The sequence below is a fragment of the Manis javanica genome, chromosome 13, assembly GCF_040802235.1.
Source record: "Manis javanica isolate MJ-LG chromosome 13, MJ_LKY, whole genome shotgun sequence".
Lineage (NCBI taxonomy): Eukaryota > Metazoa > Chordata > Mammalia > Pholidota > Manidae > Manis > Manis javanica.
Genome location: NC_133168.1, coordinates 10,787,645 through 10,801,336, shown reverse-complemented (window position 1 = coordinate 10,801,336; position 13,692 = coordinate 10,787,645).

Sequence of the window (13,692 nt, the reverse complement as noted above, 5' to 3'; positions counted from 1 at the left end):
TTACAAGCACTTGTCTTTAAATCAATTTTTATTAATACCATCCGGATGTAGAAAAATATTTTTCATTTACACACTTAGACACAAACATCCAGATTGAGACATAATGATACAGTGAGAGGACAGACAGAGCTCCTGGCGTGAGCTAGGAGGGGACAAGAGAGCTCGGGGTGGTGCATTGTCTAGGAGTTTTATAGGGAATTGAGGATATTTGGGAATGTGAAAAAAGCTTAGGGGTGTGGACTTTAAGGCAAGTAGTAGGTGTTTAGGATTGCAGGGGAGACAGATAGAGAGCTTGGTTGGGAGGTAGGAGAAAGCCTGGATATATGGGATCTCTTTCCATTTGCCCATAAGCTCACAGAAGTTGTATAAGTTGCGGAGAATTTTAGGATCTAAAGAGCCATTTGTGGGCCATTTAAACTGATTGTCCAAGGGATATTGTGGCCAGATCTCATTACAGTAGTGAACAGGTCTGAGGTCTGGAGTGAGGTGGAGGGGCTTTAGATTATTGACTAAGCACCCTAGCGGTGAATCTGTGGAAACGGAGGGGCCAGATCCCATGGTGAGAACGAGACTGTTCTGAAGTCGCTGAGGCATCCCTGAGTGATTGAGAAGGTCACGGAGAAGAGCAGGCACACTTAAGGGGTTGTCACCACCTCTAACTACGGGGTCAAGGTAAAAATGCCGGGGAGGCTTGGTACCTGGTACCAGGAGTTTACAAGTAGAGTAGATATGTAGATAAAGGGAGACCAGGCCTCAGTGGATGAGGATTCTCACCATGGGGAGGCAGAGAAGGGTCGACTATGGGGATCAACTGTGACTCTGAAAGTCATGGTTGGGGGTGCCCCTGTCCCAGAGGAGCCCTTGGGGGTGTTGGACACTCAATGGTCACTTCCAAGGTTCCAAAGGGACATTTAAGTTGACCATGAAGGGGAGACTCACCAAATCGAAGGCCGGTGTTGGGCGAGAAGACGAGCGACTGGGGAAGCGGACGGTGAGCCCATGGAGGAGGATTGGGCAGTGAGGGTTCCCAGAGCAGCTCAGGTTCCCAGAGGAAGAGAAAAGTCAATGGGAGAGCCTCATTCGAGTCACGGCACCAATGGAAGGGTATCTCGCCATGACCCTCCTTACCCAGAATGACTCAGGAGACATGGGCCCACTTGAGAGACTTTATTATCTGAAAGAGAGAGTGGCTGCCCCAGAGGGGGGTGGGGAGAGAGAGAGAGAGAGAGAGAGAGAGAGAGAGAGGGAGAGAGAGCAGGGGGACAGAGAGACAGAGACAAAAAGAGAGAGAGGGCAGTAGCGTGGTGCCTTTTATTGTGGCAGATCCGCTTGGCCTGTTGCTTTGGGGGAGGGTTGGAACATTTAGAGATAAGGTGGGGTAAGACCAAGCCACAGGCAAGCCCAGGCATAATTCTCACCAGCTTATGTGCTTGGGACCATGGGGCAAATGGAGGATAAATTACTATATTCTTTCACTTACTACCTTTAATATGTTACTGTTAATTATGAATTTCCCAGAACAGGATATACTATAAAGTTTCCAAAGTTTATATAATCATAAATTTTTATTTTCATTGACTACCTAAAGTCAGTAGTAGAACATTCTTTGGGAAATGTTGCAATAACTTGATTTTTATTCTGGGTTCATAAAAGAACACATAAGAAATCATTGAACCATAAGGAAAACTGAATAAAAATTAAGTATCTTTATTTTCAGTTTAATTTCAATTGGGTATAGAATTCTCCTCTTGTAGATTTTAAAATTAATGAGTTGTGTGCATACAATGAAACCTGTTAAATTATTTTTAAAAAATCAACAGTACAGAAAGAAAGCAGAACAAGAAAACAGGAGAAGTACAGTGAAGAAAACATCTCAGTTTAATGGTGGCCTTGTGCCTGTGAAGGGACTTGCATATGCTCACATGCAGTGAGATATTCAGGGTTTGTGGAAACCAGGGTAGAACCCAGCCTCGGGGGAACTACTGAGCAAACCCTTATGGTTATGAGCTGGGGCAGGGCGCCTGGCAGTTCTCATCACATTCCAGTGGCAGTGGCTCTCAAGTGGGAGCAAAGAGGTTTTCTTCATTAACTATAGTAGAAAAAATTGAAACAATTCAGATACACAAACAGTAGAAGAGGTTTCATAAATTATGTTGCTAATATATTATGGAACTCCTTATAAGTCCAAATAAGAAAAGAGTAAATGCCTGAACCAGTGAAAACACAGATGTCAATACTATGCCTGTAGTATATATATATATTTTTTTGAGAGGGCATCTCTCATATTTATTGATCAAATGGTTGTTAACAACAATAAAATTCTGTATAGGGGAGTCAATGCTCAATGCACAATCATTAATCCATCTCAAGCCTAATTCTCGTCAGTCTCCAATCTTCTGAAGCATAACGAACAAGTTCTTACATGGTGAACGAATTCTTACATAGTGAATAAGTTCTTACATGGTGAACAGTACAAGGGCAGTCATCACAGAAACTTTCGGTATATTTTTAAATGTACATTAAATGAGAGACAACAAAGTCTGGATATATATAATATATCAAAATCAAAATAATTTTATTATGATGGAGACAATAACAGTGATTAAAAAATTTTTTCTCTTTTACATTTGTTTTAATGGAAAAGAAGGTACCCCACTTGTTCTAAATGTTTCCTACAATGTAGGTTCTCTCCTTTTAAAATGATTAGTTCTTTGAAATAGTTTTCTATCAATGATGACTAATTTACACGAATTCATCTACATTTTTCTTTTCTTTTGATTTCATTAGGGGTCTGAAGTACACACTATAGCCACAGAACAGTGTGAAACCCTGAAAGAGATGGTAATTTCATTAACATGATATTTAATGAGCTGAGCTGAATGCCATGAATATGAATGCAGCAGAAAGACTGTGACTGAGGAAGTTTCTGCTGTGATGGCTGCGTTCTGCAATGTGCACACACACAAAAATAACCCTTATGCAAAAAAAAAAAAAAAAGGAAAACAAAAGCAATAACAATAAAAATCTTTGCACAGTTAAATATCTACAGAAATTTGCATCCAGCATGTTGGTCAGATGAACCGTTTGAAGATGTAAGTCTTTGAATGTATTCGCTTCCAGTAGAATCTTCTTTGATTCAAACTAAAAATGAGTCTCAAGATGTAGCTTTGTTTCATTTCTTTCAGGGTCTCTCTTTCTCTCCCTCTCTGTTTCTCTCAACATTAGGGAAATACCTTCACACCTTCTCCATCTGCATTCCCAGCAGCGTCACCAAATAGCCTAACTGGATAAAACTCAGTACTTTGGAAACCACTACCTCTGTATATTGCTTTGTGGGAGTACTTGTTTCCTCAGGCTTCAAATGTTTGCACCTTAGGAACAATCACCCAGGAAGAAACTCCACTTGCCCATTGTTATGCTGACATCATTTCCCTCTGTGCCAATCATCTGTAAGCCTCATTTGCATTACAGAAGCACATTCAAATCACTTCGACTTTTCTAACAGGTTACTCATCTCACCGTGCTGCACTGCAATGCATTTTAAGTCCATGGATCCTTTCGCAGACTTCAAACAAGTTTCATAAATCTCTCCATTTGTAAATGTAGAAATGTTTAGCATTTACCTAATAGGATTGCTATGAGGCCATGTGCTTATATTATTTAGCATAGTAACATTTATATCATTAACTAATCATTAACTATCATTAACTAATATAGACAAAAGATGGATTGCTAAGTAAATCAGAGCTAACTAGCTGTTTAAAACCGATGTGATAGTATTGTATCACATCGCTGTGTGCATTTTAAGTTTTGATTATCAACATTATTAAATTCTCTTTGGTTGAAATGTACTTTTAAACATAAACAGTTGCTACCAATATTTGCAAGAAGTTGACCTTTTGAGGGGAATGTATAGATTTTAAACTAATTTTAACTCCAAAACTTATTTATGAGTCTGTGACACAAAGCTATCATTCATGAATCATTACTAAAATGAACAGAGAACCTAACTGGAGAATATAAATAACTTAGAAAACCTTGATCAGTTCAATCAAGAGCAGAATCTTTACTACAAATGGAATCTAAGGTGAATCTTAACACATTTACAGGATACTTTGGTGCCAAATATATTTTACAAAGTAATCTCCTTGAAAGGTCATCATGGAATAAGCATTCAAGAAAAGAGAAAAATTAACAAAAAATTACATAAAATGGTCACATTAAAACAGAAAAAGATACTCTCTGCTTCATAAAGTCATGAATAATCTCAGTCTTCCAGTCAAATTCCTTTATTTTACAAATAAATTGGAGGTCTGAGAAGTCAAGTGACTTTCTCAAGGTTACATAATTCATGGTTGACATAATCGGTACTAGTCTCTTAATTTCTAGTGTTGTGTCCATTCATCTTCTATATCATGTTTATGTATCAGGCCGAATAAGAGGAAGCACAAGGTGGAACATGCTATAAACATACACACTGTGGTCAGGGCCAAGGTTTCATTATAAGCCCAAGTGCAAAAGTTATTTCAAAAAGGATTTTAAAATATGTTCCTTTAGTTAGGAAATAATTTATATTCATGGCAAACTAAAATATCTCATGTACTGCATGTTGACTGTCGGTCCCCTTACCATCTTCCAAACCAAATTCAGCCAAGATTTCCATGCGACTATAATTGTAATGAAACAATGACACCTTGAGTGATTATTTTAAGTCAGTTTGCCATTTCAATCAAAACAATTAATTAATTTATTTATCAATTCATCTTCCCTGCTTTGTTCATTAACTAACATTAGGTCTTAATATTTGTATTACATGAGAGTATTACATATAGGAAATTATGATCTTATTTAATTAGGAAATATTCATTTAATTCTTTACTACAAAAACATATGTGAAAAGTGTAAGATAAAGTAATAAAATATGAATCCAGTTATCTTTTCTTTCAGAACTAGAAGAGATGTTAGAGACTATTGAATTTCTGTATGTAATCTATTGATAAAGCCACTGTGACTTGGAGATTATTCATAGCTGTAGGACAATTATGGTGAGAACAGAAATACAATTCTTAAGTCTTACTTATTTCTTCCAGAGATGATTCAATATATTGCAATCTATGTACTTGAAAATTTAGGGCCCTGGGACTAGGTTTTCAAGTTGATAACTGCATAAATATACACCCTGGATGTTTTTACTGATAATGTTTTCAAGAGGGAAACATTTTCATCTAACTTAGAAAGTGTAATAAATACAATAGAATTTAGACATTGTGTTGCAGCTTTTCTCTGCTTCCCACCTTAAGCTACATTTACTGAATGTAAGGGACACATTTGCTAATATGTGTCCCACCCTAGAAGAAAGAACAAACTTGATGATTGAAATGTAACAAGTCCTGATAATAAAAATGTGAGGATAGGTGGAAATAATTCTTTTAAGGAGAAGCTTGATGTATAAGACATAAAAATTCCAGTTTTTGAAAAGGAACAATGTCTTATGAAAGCAGATGGTTGCCATGGATTAAAGAGAAACTCACAGATCATCATTTACTATGAACAAAAAACAAAGAAAAATTCAACCACAAACAGAGAGAGAATCTTCTTTCACTCACAATTAGCTTGGAGGTTCTGGTGGGAAACAGAAATCAGGACATCTTTAATAAAGACATCTTTAATAAAAGATATGGAAAGTCACTTTTTGCTCAAACACCAGATGGCAAAATCAGTAATCATGGGGTTTCCCATATATCTAGACTTCTTAGCACCACGGGTAGCACAAGAGGAGAGAAAAAAATTATCTACAAATGCCTTAGGTTATAAACACACACATACACACAGGAGCAGGGAGAGGCCTGGTTAGGCCCAAGTCCATGCATCACTTTCTTAATGATACAAAGCAGTTTCTGAGATGATTTCTCGTTCCTAGAACTCCAACAATTGCTATTCGCCTTCTATTCCAGTTACCTTCCTCATTCCGTTTCTGTCTACCTTCTCATGGACTAATTAAAGATTCTAAACATCTGTCCATGTTTCAGTAGATCAATTGAAACATATCAGTGTAACAACATTAAAAAAATGAGGCAATGCACCTCATTAATGTATCCCAATGAAGGAACAATATCAATACTGACAGATATGTGCACCACAGTCTTCCTTCTAACTTCAAAACAAAAAGGATTTAATTTAATAACCCAAAGATTACTGCTCTGGAATACTTGGAAAATAAAGTTTTCAGATGTACAAGTACTGGGGTTTTTTGAAGTTTAATTTGATCATTAGCTTAGAATCAATAAATAGGTATTTTGGTCAGATGTTCATTGGTATTATGACAAATTATCATTCATGTACTTAAACACTGTCTTCACAGGCAGGCAACTGGATAAACAACCCAGAAGTATACACATTCTGGAGCTATGGATTGCTCTAGAATATTGCTTTTTGGCTGAGAAAGGGCTAGCATCCACAACTTCATCAGAAGAAATAGCTTTCATCTCTGTCATTATGAATTACTGAAGTGTAGAGTGCTTCCTATCTGATTAGTTTTTGTAAGAACAACCCTGGAGAGTAAATCCAAACAACTCATTTTCAGGTGAAATAAAGGAGGCCTTCTACCTGGAGGATGTGTGTGGACCCGCAAGACAGCAACAAAAAGATTGAAAACAGTCTCTTCACTTTCCCACATCGCATGTGTCCTAAGACACAACACCTCATTCAATGGCTCACATTATTCATTAGGTGGTTGAGGTTCTCCATTCATTTTTGATCTAGTAACCTTGAGATCTTACACCACTTAAGTTTTATTACCCAGAAATTACATCTAATTTATCTCCACAAATACATTGGAATTGAATAAATGTAATGTAAATCAGTAATCAGGTGGCTTTAAGACTGCTTTTTAATTAGACGTGTGGTAATTTGTCTAACAAATATATCACTGCGCAATCAAATTAATGTATACAATAAATTCTAAAGTGGTTCCTCCGCCATTGGAAGATTGTAAGGCATGCTGCATACTAAGCAGTGTCAAAGTGCTCTCTGGTCTGCAGATTTTCTGCCGTGAGGTTTTGTTTTTCTCATTAGGGAGTTAGTAACAAATTTGCAGTTTCTTGCATGTTCTCCCTCTCATATGGGTAATTCAAAGTCACAGCCTGAGCAAAGACCCCCTGTGTAGACTTTGATTTATACCTTCTGCGAGTACCGTCTTGCCCAGCCCACAGCCTTTCTGTTACTAAAAATTCTCATGGGCTAATTCATGAGCCTTTTCAAAGGGCTTCTTTGTCAGCCTCCTCAGTCCACCTGATAGAGATGATGATAGACGTTGGCAGAAGGAGAAAATTGATCAATGGCTCCTTCTTGTCCAAGAGACTCCAATGTAGAGACAAAAGTATCCAGTAGATTAATCCTTTCTAAGCACATGAAGCTTCATAAACCTGCAAAAAGCACCGTCATACAGAGAATGAGCAGGTCTGTCTTTGGCTCTCAAATGCATTTGCAATCTGCCTTTCCATTCTTCAGAGGCATCTTTGATAAAATGGAGTTAATGCTTGTGTCTTTCATCATAAATTAATAACTCAGCTCTGTCTGTCAAGTACTCTTCATCCCCAAATGCTTAAGATGTCATACTCTGTCAGCTACCGAAGGATTTTGATGGTTGGTTCTACTGGTAACTTTCTTCAAAGTATATTCATAGGCTGCATTTTCTTGAACTATTCAGAAAAAAATGCCATTACTTTATATTGAATTTTAATGATTGTCAGCAGATTTCATTAACTCTAACATAGCAATGAAGCTTTTATATTCAATCTAGAGTATTACCTATTGAAAGTATAGCATTATTGTTACCATTACTATCATTATTATTGTCTATATTTAAAGCTATCATTTATGGTATGCACATGGTATGACACATTATGCCCGGCCTTTCATTTATATTATCCAACTTAATTCTAAAATAATAGTAATAATAATCCTGTGGTGAATATTTTAACCCCATTTTTCAGATGTAGAAACAACTTTAAGGAGGTTAAGTGTCTAAAGATAACTTGGCTAATTAACCATCAGAGCAAAATACAGCTTTATCTGATTCCTACAGTCTATTCAGTAATGCTGATGTTTCCACAAGGATTTTGAAGCGATCTGCATTAGGACTTAAGGGCTCTGTTTTTTCACTTTATTCAGTTACAAACTCAAAAAGTATTTCCTGAGACTCCCAAGTGCCAGGCAAGATGTCGAAACTTGCAACGCAGTGGAGGAGAACATCTGATTCCTACCATCACGGAATTTACAAACCCATCACAGAAATTGTTAACTGTGACAAGTGCTAGGAAGAAAGAGTAGAGTTTCCAGAAGATAAGTATTAGTAACATCCTCAGGGGTGGGGAGGTGATGGTGAGAGTATATAAATGACATTTTCAGGAAACAGGAAAAGGCTTAAGACCAACGCTAGACAAGGCCAGGCAGTGAAAGGTCTCATGTGGACAAGTAGAGAGGACATGGCGACAGCCAGAAAATGTGTCCTGCTGTGAATCAGAGGCTCTGTTAGATTGCTCACATTAACCTGCACAATTAGCTCTCACAACTGTGTGCAGAAGGATGAATGATGAGCCTTATCTTACCCACGTGCAAATGGAAATCATATGACCCCCTAGGCACAGAAACAGGAAACAAAAGGGCTGAGAGCTGAATCTGAGCGCGCACCTGAAAGCCAGCCCATTGCCGCCTCATTACATGGCCTGGGCATCGTCTATGAGACAGGCTGCTTTAGAAAAACACGCGCAGGTGACCATCAGCGAAAACATCAAAGCTGATTTAAGAACAGCTTCACGACAGAGCTCCAGAAAAAGCTCTTAAAGTGAGTAGCCAAAAGATGAAGGATCGATCAAAAGTGAAAATCATTTTTTAAAATGATGAGTGATGTGAAGCAATACTTGGATGTGAATCACAACAAAAATATCAACCCTTGCCCTTCTCCCTTTTTTTCATTCTCATCTCCAGGGCAATGCACACCTTTGACAGGCTTCACTCTAATCACCCTTCGTATAATTTCCCACAGCCTTCTACGGAACAGCATATCTTACTCCTTTGTTCTAGGTAAATCTGGCAAAGTCATAATTCCCTTTTTCTTTCTATAAGATATTTATATATTTGCACTGAGGAGGGGTGAATAACATGTACAAATTCTCTTGGTTTATGTTCTTAAGAACTCTACTGGCTCATCCCATTGAAAATATATTTCCTTAGTCTATTTATAAAACATCAATACAGTTACTGAATGTCTAATGGAATTCCTGGGACTTGACCCTGGAAAGATTTTAATGTTACAGATATTCATTGCCTCTTCAGATTTACCTCCCAACCTTCTCTGCTCTCCAGAATGACCTCGGTTGTCTACTTCAAAGATTTTACTTTAAAGTCCTTGAACACAGACTTCAACTCTGTGCATTTTCCAAGGTAGCCGTTCATGCCAGTTTCTGTTATATTAACTGAGATATAGAATCATTCCCCTTTACTTTGTTTTATTTATCAAACTTGCTGAATCCTCCTGTATAATAAACCGAACAATAGACATGGAAGCTATTTTAGTTAGGATGGCTAAGCAAGTCCTATTTGAGCTGATGTTTGAGTAGAGACCTGAATAAAGCAAGGTTTTGAGAACTGCGATGCTGGGAGAGGAGCATTTCAAGCAGGGAGAACGTGCAAAGGCCTTGACCTGAGAATTTTAAACACGGCGAGTTTAAGACACATCAAGAAGACATGGCACCTAGAACACAGGAAGGAAATGGGAAGTGGGAGGATGTAGGATCAGAGACATACACGCGGGCAGAACATGCAGACCATGGAGGTCGTGATGAAGACTTTGAATTTGGTGCTAATCATAATGTAAATCAATGGGAAGGTTTTGATGAGGAAAGTAGCATGACTTGGTTTCTGTGTTTAAAGGTTCACTCCAGCCTCGCTGCTAAGTGGACAACCACAGGAGGGAAGTAAGAGCAGAAGTCCTGAGGTAAGTATCAGTCAAGTCCAGAAGAGAGAGGACTGGGGCTTAGACTAGAGTGTTGAGTGGCAGCGGTGAGAAGTGGTGGACTAAGGATATAGTTTGAAGGTAGAACCAATAGCTTGTTGGTAGGGGTACTCTGACACTGAGAGCTGGCACAGTCCTGGCATCACGGGTGTGTCAAACCTCATGTACAGGGGTGTTAAGCCCCTGGGAGAACTGAACTCGTGGTAGTGACTGAAGTACATGGGATGCCAGGCATGATAGAATTATTTCTGGGGCCTTTCAAAGGTAAGAGGATATCTAGTTTCGCTTATCACCTCCTATTTGAGGGATGGATTTGCTTAAGCAACTTCCGATAATAATTCAATGTTGTGACAGACACAGAGCAGGGCCAGGAGACGTGAATTATCACCCGGAGTACACGAGGCTCCAGGACCTTGGTTAAATTCTGCTCTGGACTGTGTTGGGCCCAAAGGGAAAGGAGAATGACATGTTGCCCAAGGAGCAACTCGGGCCACCTCTTATCCAAATAAGGGGCTCCACTGTTGCATCCCTACAGAGAATGGATTGAATCTGTCCACCAACCAGTGAAATTTTTGTTTGCAAACCAGTTTTTAAGAAAGTATTAGAGATGTCTTCATCAAAAAAGTGTTGTCTTTGCTTTCCCAGTAGCACATATTAAACTATCCTATAGAGAAAATAATGCTGTCCCTTGGTCTCTGCAACATGATGAACAGCTGTCCTGTCTGCGATTTTCCTTACCCTAATAAAAGTACAAACAGCATCAGGGTAACTACATTATTTTTCCCTGTGGGCTGATACCTCTCCTGTGGTGAATGTATGTTATTTGACTATCCAGTACCCTTTTTTCTGGGGACCTGCCCCGTCTTTCTCCAGGGTGGTAGATCTGAATGAGGACATAGGCCTCGCCAGTCTTGGTGCCCATCTCTCTGCCAAAGTGATGAGTCTAAAGTGTCCCAAATAGCACTATTCATAGTTGCATAAAAGATCCTGTTTATCTAAGGGGTAGGAAAGAGAGGATGTGATTTTTCATCTAAAATTAAACAATATCAGCTACATGTGAACCCCAATCTCTCAGTAGTCATCCTATCTACCACATGCAGGAGAGTCTGAGAATAAGACACATGGGGACATGTAGAGCCGAGAGATGAAGTGAAATATAGCTCCAACCATAGCTTTGAATATATGAACCCCTATGTGCCCCAGCAAGTTTTACTATTGCACTTGTCCATTCTTTTATTACTAATTTATTTCTCCATAATAAACTATCCCAAAACATTGCAGCTTAAATGACAAACGTGGACGATCTCAGAGTTTCTGAGAGTCAGGAACCCAGGAGGGGTTCAAAGGAGTGGTTTGACTTAGGATCTCTCACGAGACTGCAGACAGGTGTCAGCAGACAGGTGTCAGCTGAGGAGACCATTATCTGAAGGCGTGACTCGGGCTAGTGGGTCCTTTCTGCTTGGCTTGCTCACTCACACGGCTGTTGGCCAGAGCTGCTCACCGACTTCTGTTAGGAGGCCTGACACCAGCAGGTCAGGACGTATGATCCACAGGGTGGCGGGGTAATGACTTAACAACCTTAAGGTTGCATGAATCACACTGTTAACTTTGCAATTTCCTTTCACCCAGCACTTAACGGGGGGATCACACATATCTGAAAATCACACATATCACATAGATCAGTACATCTCATACCAGTCGTGATGGACCATTCAGGTCCAGGCTGTCCCAATCAGCCTCTCATCTGTCCCACGGGGAAGGCAATGCAGTGGAGACAGTTGCTGTGGAGTGACTGATCTGGGACGGAGCATGAGTGTGGGAAGATGAGCAGAAACAAGCCTCAGAGCACACGTCTGTCGTCTGGTGTCAGGGACCTCTGGGACGGGCTTACCACAGGGGCTCTGTGTCCAGTCCCTCATACAGTCCAGTCCATCCATTCGGGGGTCAGAGATATGAGGGGACAGTCCACATGTGGGGGTTACCCAGTTTGGGTGGTCGCCGGCATGCCTGACATATGGAATTATCTGGTTTGGACATTCACCAACACACCTTGTAGGATGGGGTGTGTTTACAGCGGCAGCCGGTGTAAAAACAGCCAATCCTGACATAAGCAACTCCATACTAGATGCTCACATCAGGGCCTCGGGTCTTCAGAGCTGCTCAGAGGTCCTCCTGACACAACAGATACTTCCCCCTGGAGCGAGCAAATCTGAGAGGGCAAGGGAGAAACTGCAATGTCCTTTATGATTTATCTTCAGACGTCACATAGCATCTCTTATCCTGGCATCTATTGGTCACAGACCAACGCTGACACAATGTGGAAGGGGACCACTCAGTGGCTCACATGCCAGGAGGTGGGGGCACTGGAGCCATTTTCAAGGCTAAACACCCAGTTGTATAAATATACATATATGTATAAATAGATTCCCCTTTTATTCTTTAATCCTAAACTACATTGTTTTGGGTTTCTGTCCCTCATAGCCAAAATAGAGTTTTACCTAATACATAATCACCAACCAACCTCAGTCCCCCCAAAATCTGCTCTGTCTGTAAACATCTTTAAAATAGAGGCTAAAGGAGTATCCCAGAATGAAACCCCAAATGCATTCATAGTGTTACTATATGTGACATTTGACAAGTCACAGACTTCACATCCATAAAGAATCTGAACCAGACTTTCGGACACGGTGACAACTAAATGAATACAAACAGTATTATTATTTCTTAAATGACTATGAGATTTAAAAGTTCAAAAATCTTTTGAGTCTGTTTTTTCTGTTCAATGTTTCTAATAATCCTAGGAAGTAGATAGGTCAGCTATAGCTTTCAGCATTTTTCAGATGAGAAAAATGGAAGAGAAGGGTTATTATTAACACAAGGTCATAACCCAGCTGGTAGAGCTGTACAGCCAAGACGTTTGTGTGGCACCATATCTATCAATCTAGTTTGTACTACATTGCCCCTCTGCATCTTTGCTAAGACTGCTGGCCCAGCCAAAGACATTTCAACCATAATGAATGTCCTCTTCCTGTCTCAGTATTAGCTTCCTCCTGAGAAGGTGAGTAAGCCACATTGCCGACTTCTGCAAATTTAACAGATTAACATGGATTGTACTCCGATCTCTATAGTCATTCATTTTAAGGTCTTCACTTATGAGAAATGGATGCATAAGCTGTGTTTCAAGGCTGTACTTTTCCAATATCACATTCTAAGTTTATTCACAAAGAAAGAGAAACTGGCCAGTATGTCACAGAAACAAGAAATGGGAAAAAATTGTTTCATACTAAGGTGTTAAAATTTAACACAAGTTAAATAGGAACATATCACAAGGGTATGGAGAAGGAAGACTGGTGCTTATCCTGAAAACCATCAAAATGTTTCCTTGTTCATTTTCTTACAATGAGACGTGAATATGAATATATCTGCAGAAGGGAAGCCTGTATGGTGTAAGAGGACAGCATTACAGATCTATAGAGAGGGTGTGATGGCCTTGACCTCCCTGACACAGCTCTGGCTTGTGCTTTTGAAACACAAGTAGCATCTAAGTGTTCATTAAAAGTATTCAGTGTGCAATGTAAGGCATTTTCATTTTAAGTTTTGTTGCATTTACTTCTGACATACATAATGCAGTAAATTAGCTAATTAGGAAAAAATCATAAATTCCCAATAAGGCCTTA